Source organism: Bos grunniens, chromosome 1, assembly GCF_055505025.1.
Source record: "Bos grunniens cultivar Pamir isolate PY7600 chromosome 1, Bosgru_T2T1.0, whole genome shotgun sequence".
Taxonomy (NCBI): Eukaryota; Metazoa; Chordata; class Mammalia; order Artiodactyla; family Bovidae; genus Bos; species Bos grunniens.
In genome coordinates this window covers 11,904,049-11,909,993 of record NC_141165.1, presented here as the reverse complement: position 1 = coordinate 11,909,993, position 5,945 = coordinate 11,904,049, and the positions used below count along the sequence as shown (strand labels likewise).

General features: G+C 55.2%; 1 pseudogene; it reads right to left on the bottom strand.

Moving 5' to 3' along the window:
- Nucleotides 1-815: 815 nt before the first annotated feature.
- On the bottom strand, nt 816-5,628 carry LOC147378965 (adiponectin receptor protein 1 pseudogene; annotated as a pseudogene).
- Between the last annotated feature and the right edge of the window lie 317 nt (nt 5,629-5,945).

Below are 5,945 nucleotides of genomic sequence, written 5' to 3'. Positions count from 1 at the left end.
GGTCAAAAGGTACAAACTTCCAGTTATAAGACAAATAAGTACCAGAGATGTGATGTACAACATGAGAAACACATTAACGCTCCTGTACATTATATAATGAAAGTTCTTAAGAATAAATCCTAAGAGTTCTTATCACCAGGAAATTTGTTTTCTATTTCTTTCTTTTTTTCTTTTTTGCCTCCTGTACTCTTTTATTATCATTGTAGTCTTTGCATCAAGTTGCATAAGCAATGATAGCAGGTTTCTTTTTAAAGCTTGGTATTAAATATTAAGTATCTTTCCCCGCTTTAATTTTACATTACTCTGCCAAGAAAAGAAAAATCAAAACTCAAGTTATCTGAAGCCTGGACACACTTCCATGGTTAGCCAGGCTGTGTAAAAGTTGGTGGCTTTGTTCTTCCTGGTTTGTGAGCAGGCCCAGGCCCTAGAAAGATGGGCCCAGGTTATAACTGGTTTTGAAAAGTATGCCACAAAAATGGATGGCCTGTTATAAGCCAGGTTACAAAGTCAGGATGGGGTGAGGGAGGGACAGTTTCTTCCAGAAACAGAATTTCTGAAGAGTCCCAGCCCATCTCTTTTCCCCAGAATGCTGGGAGGAGGGCTCAGAGCTCACGGTGAGCTTCGCAGCCCCGTCTCTGGGAGGGGACAGCAGGTGCCTGGCCAAGGGGGCAGCCGGGGGCAGGGTGGCCACGCCTGCCCTCCCCCACCTTTCTCAGGGAGGAAATGGAGTTTATTACCCAGTGAGTGTGAAGTGGGCTGAAGCGTGGTCGGTACTGAGTTCTCTAAGAGGTTTCTTCTAGAAACAGGCAACTCAGACTCTTCCTCTCACTTCAGCAAAGAAGTTATTTTAAAAGCACTTGGGAAGTTCTCCTGCACCCTCAGGGGGCAGCTCAGAGGAGAGAGTCATCAGTACAGCCCCCTTCCAGGCTGTATCGGAACTCCTGAAGGTTGAAGACACCATAGAAGTGGGTGTCTTGCCTTCAGGACAAGGAAGATCTGATGAGACTGGAAGCATATGTCGAATTTTCCAGGGAAGAAGCGCTCGGGAACACATGTGGCATAGAGGCCGGCTCTGGCGATGTACATCAGAGCCATGAGGAAGAACCAGCCATCTGGGCCACCATGGTGGCCTTGATGAAGTCCTCTGTGATTGTGAACTGCATGGTAGGCATGATGCCACTCAAGCTAAGCCCTGGGAACACTCCTGCTCTTGTCTGCCAGTGCTTAGGAGTGGTGAACTGGTCCCACCGTGCCACGATGATGGCAGAGATGCCCAGAACACAGACGATGGATGTAGATGAGCCATGGCTGTGGGGAGCAGTAGAAGGAGTAGTAGAGCCAGGGGCCAAAGCTCCCCATAATCAGGAGGGCAATCCCTGCATAATCCAGTTCTGAGAAAGTCCAAGAGACTTTCCCTGAATGACAATAGACGGTGTGAAATAGCCAGGAGAAGCTGAGGCCGAGCACCACTCCCAGGAGGAACATCCCAAACACCACCTTCTCCTGAAAGGGGAGCCGTGAAGTACATGTGTGGTCTGAGAGCGTGGTCAGGATTCCCAGAAACAGAAACAGCACAAAGCCACGCAGGAGGGTCCAGATGTTGCCAGTCCCCGTGTAGATGCAGAAGATGATGCTCTTGAAGCAGGCCCAGAATGGGGGCATGGCGGCCGGTGGCCGTGCGACAGGCAGTCGCTGTCCTTCAGCCAGTCCGGAGCACATCGTATGGGATGGCCCTCCAGCACCCCTCTCAGACCTCGTGCACAAGCTCCTCCTCCTCCTCCTCCATGGCATGGTGGGCCTGCAGGGGCCCGCACCTCCTCCCTCACCTCCTGAGGCCCTGGGTATGCCTGCTCCTATTCAGCCTTGGTTGGGTTGCTGATTGCCCACTTGCCCGTCTTCTCTACCCAGGCTCCCAGCTCTGCCAGCTCCACTGTGTCAGCTGCCCTGATGCCAGCAGGAGCCCCGTTGCCCTGGGCCACCAAGAGTCCCTTGTGAGACGATATCTGGCTGGTACCTCAGGGCCCTCCGGCTTTAGCTTGGGGAAAGGGTGGGGTCTCTCAGCCCCAAGGGGCAGAGAGCTCCCTGTGGTGGGAGACAGGCGGGCAGAGGGCTTTACTGGGGGCCATGCACCTGGCGCTACATCCTGCATCGCTGGAGACAGCCTGCGGCCGAGCCTTTTTTCTATTTCTTTCATTGTGTGTCTGTATGAGACATAAGAGATGTGGGTTCGATTCCTCGGTGGGGAAGATCCCCTGGAGGAAGGCATGGCAACCCACTCCAGTATTCTTGCCTGGAGAATCCCATGGACAGAAGAGCCTGACGGGCTACAGTCCACAGGGTTGCAAAGAGTCAGACACGACTGAAGCGACTGAGGACGCACACACGCATGAGATGATGGTGTTCATTAAACTTACTGTGATGATCATTTCATGGTCATAGAAGTCAGATCAGTCCACTGCAGCCCCTAAGTCAGACCACGCTGTGAACCTGGCTCTTGTTTGTTTGGAGAATCTGCTCTCTCCCTCTGGAATGTCCACACATCACCCCAAAATATCCAGGCCCAAGCACCCTCATGGCCGCATCATTCTACATGCCACTGGCTCTTCTATGCACGCTGTGAGGGCAGGACGTTCACCTTTCTGTAGTTGAAGCAAGTGTGTTTCCCTTATTCCATTAGATCTGCTGTGTGTTTCATCCTGACACTTCTGTTTCCTGGAACTGAGTTGTCGCCCACACTCAGCCCACTCCCCTTCCAGCTCTTCCCCTCTGTTCTGCCTCCAAGTGCCCCTGTGTGATCCCCCAGTGCTCCGATCAATTCTTCAGCCAACACCATCCTGTTTTGGGGCCTGTTCACTCTCTCTGGCTAATATCCAGCTACTTCTCATGGTTTCTTGCTCTTATTCCACACGGTGAAGGACCACCCGTGAATTTTCAGGTTTATTTCCTTCCTCACTTATATGAACTTCAGACCCAGAAGGGTCCCCCATCCTGTCCACTCCCAGTTCAGGGAACAAGGTCTGGGCAGGCAGACCCCTCCTAGGTGACCCAACCTTGGCCACCTGGCCTCTTCCAACATGGCAGTCAGTGCAGTGGGCAGGCTCCCCTACTGGGCATCCCCCAGGATGGGGGCATTAGTGTTGCAGACCTGGGCCCCAGGCACCCTGCCAGAAGGATGCTGGGGTGACTTGGTTCTGGACCAGGGCCATGTTCTCCACACAACAGGGGGTTCCTTTGGTTCTGTCGCCGCTGAGCAAAAGGTGAGCAGGAAGGGTGTTTGTGGGACGGTGGAGGTTCTACAGGGCATGGCCGTTGTGCAATGACCTGGGAGGACACTATTGATGGCATGTGGTCTTGGGGCAGGGCAGCAGCCTAAGCACCCACCGGCCTCCCTGCCCACGCCTCCCCAGGCCCTCGTGGGCACCCAGCAAACGCCCTCAGGAGGAAGAGTTGTGTCCACAGGGCCCAGGCCTTCAGGACACAGGGGTCAACCTGTGTGACACCACATGGTCCCCGTGGCCCTGGCCTCTCCCAGGGCGACACCCACTCCTGGCTGCAGTGGAGCCTGGCTGGGTCACAGAAAGGGGCTTTATCCCCCCTGGTCCAGACTTGCTGTTGCGTCAGAAAACTCAACAGAGCAGGAGACTGACGAGGAGACCACGGGCTGCTGTGTCGGGTCTTCAGTGTGAGGAATGAGCAAACCTCCCCTTGAATGGACCTGGAATTGCTCATGAGGTCTGCACTCATCTCTGCATGGCGCTCCTTCCTGGGACTTGAGTTTAGTGGCTGAATCCAGCTGCTTTAGGAGAACAGAGAGTGAAGTACTCCCTAGAAGTCTGCTGCAGAGCTGGGCGGTGGCCTGGTTTTCCTATGAAAGTAATGAATTCAAACACAGGAGATGCTGTTGGGAATTAAAGGAAAGCAAGTGTTTTTGTAAGCTGTGAACGCAGACTGGGCCTGCAGCCAACGACTCTTGGTCCTGTTGGCTTGTTGTTACGTATCAGAGAAATAATTCCATATCAAACTGGAAATGTGTTAATGCACTAACATTACTCACATCACACTTTTCATACCTGCTCCTTGTGAACTCCCAAAACTGCCTGGATTTGCTCTGAAAGCAAGCAAGTGTCTCCACCAGGCTGAGGAGCCTCACGCCCCTCACAGGGCAAGTCAGTGGAGTAGGAGGCTCTCAGGTGGGGGCAGTTCCGGGAAGAGAGGGAGGCACCTGGCACTGGTTGAGGCCCCAAGAGGGACATGTCCTCACAGCTGGATGGAGTGACCACACGTCCCCACAGCTGGACAGAATGGCCTCATCTCCTCACAGCTGGACGGAGTGGCCACGTGTCCCCACAGCTGGACGGAGTGGCCTCATCTCCTCACAGCTGGACAGAGTGGCCACACGTCCCCACAGCTGGAAGGAGTGACCACACGTCCCCACAGCAGAACGGAGTGACCACATGTCCTCATGGCTGGACAGAGTGGCTACACATCCCCACAGCTGGACGGAGTGGCCTCATCTCCTCACAGCTGGACAGAGTGGCCACACGTCCCGACAGCTGGACGGAGTGACCACACGTCCCCACAGCAGGACGGAGTGATCACATGTCCTCATGGCTGGACAGAGTGACCACACGTCCCCACAGCTGGATGGAATGGCCTCATGTCCTCACAGCTGGATGGAGTGGCCACACGTCCCCACAGCTGGACGGAGTGACCACACGTCCCCACAGCTGGACGGAGTGACCACACGTCCCCACAGCTGGACAGAGTGGCCACATGTCCCCACAGCTGGACGGAGTGGCCACACGTCCCCACAGCAGGATGGAGTGGCCACACGTCCCCACGGCTGGACGGAGTGCCCTCACGTCCCCACGGCTGGAAGGAGTGGCCACACGTCCCCACGGCTGGACGGAGTGGCCTCACGTCCCCATGGCTGGATGGAGTGGCCTCATGTCCTCACGGCTGGACGGAGTGACTACACGTCCTCACAGCTGGATGGAGTGGCCTCACGTCCTTACAGCTGGATGGAGTAGCCTCACGTCCCCACAGCTGGACGGAGTGACCACACGTCCCCACAGCTGGACGGAGTGACCACACGTCCCCACAGCTGGATGGAGTGGCCTGGTTGCTCTACTGGGAGCATCAGGGGACAGAGGCAGTGGAGGAAGGGAGAGGGTCCAATGTTCTGATGCTGGTGATCCAACTGTGGTGCTCCAGGGACTATGACCTGGGGGGACGATGCACCTCAGCCTTGGAGGAACTGCTGTTCCCAAAGGATTTAGGGGGTCACCCTGGAGGAGGAAGTTCACCCCCTGACTGCCCCCTTGTGCAGCAGCAGCAAGGAGGGTTTCTCCAGCCAGTCCCTCTCCCAGAGCAGAACCAAGGAGGCACCACAGGCCACCAGCCACTAGAGAGGCCCGGGCTGGTCAGAGGGGCAGGAGCCCTGTTGTCAGGACAGTCTCAGCTGGGCTCCATTCCCCACTCATTTGTTTAAAATTCTCCCCATCCCTTTCTCACAGGCAACCTAGTGCCTCCCCACCAATACCTCCTCCCCCTGCTGCCTCCCTCCCCGCTCCTCATCCCCACCATCTACCCCCTCACCATCTCCCCCCTGCCCCCCACCTGCACCATCTCACCCCCACCTCCTAAGGGTCCTGAGCTGCCATTCGGTGTTTCAGCTGAGCCCAGCTGGCACCCTCACCAACCAACCTGGCCAAGAACCAAAAGCAAAAACAGCGACAGAGAATCCTAAGAGGAGAGTCAGTGAAAGTGAATTTATTTCACCCCATGATGTTTACTCTGGGAGCCAAGAAAAGATATGCCAGGGTCCATTCGGTCCAGAAAGCAGGTTCTCAGCCATCTGGGCAGGGCCTCCAGGACTCTGAGGGTGCAGCTCAAATTATTCAAACTGTGATGCTCAGACAACTAGTGTCTGTTTATGGATAAAT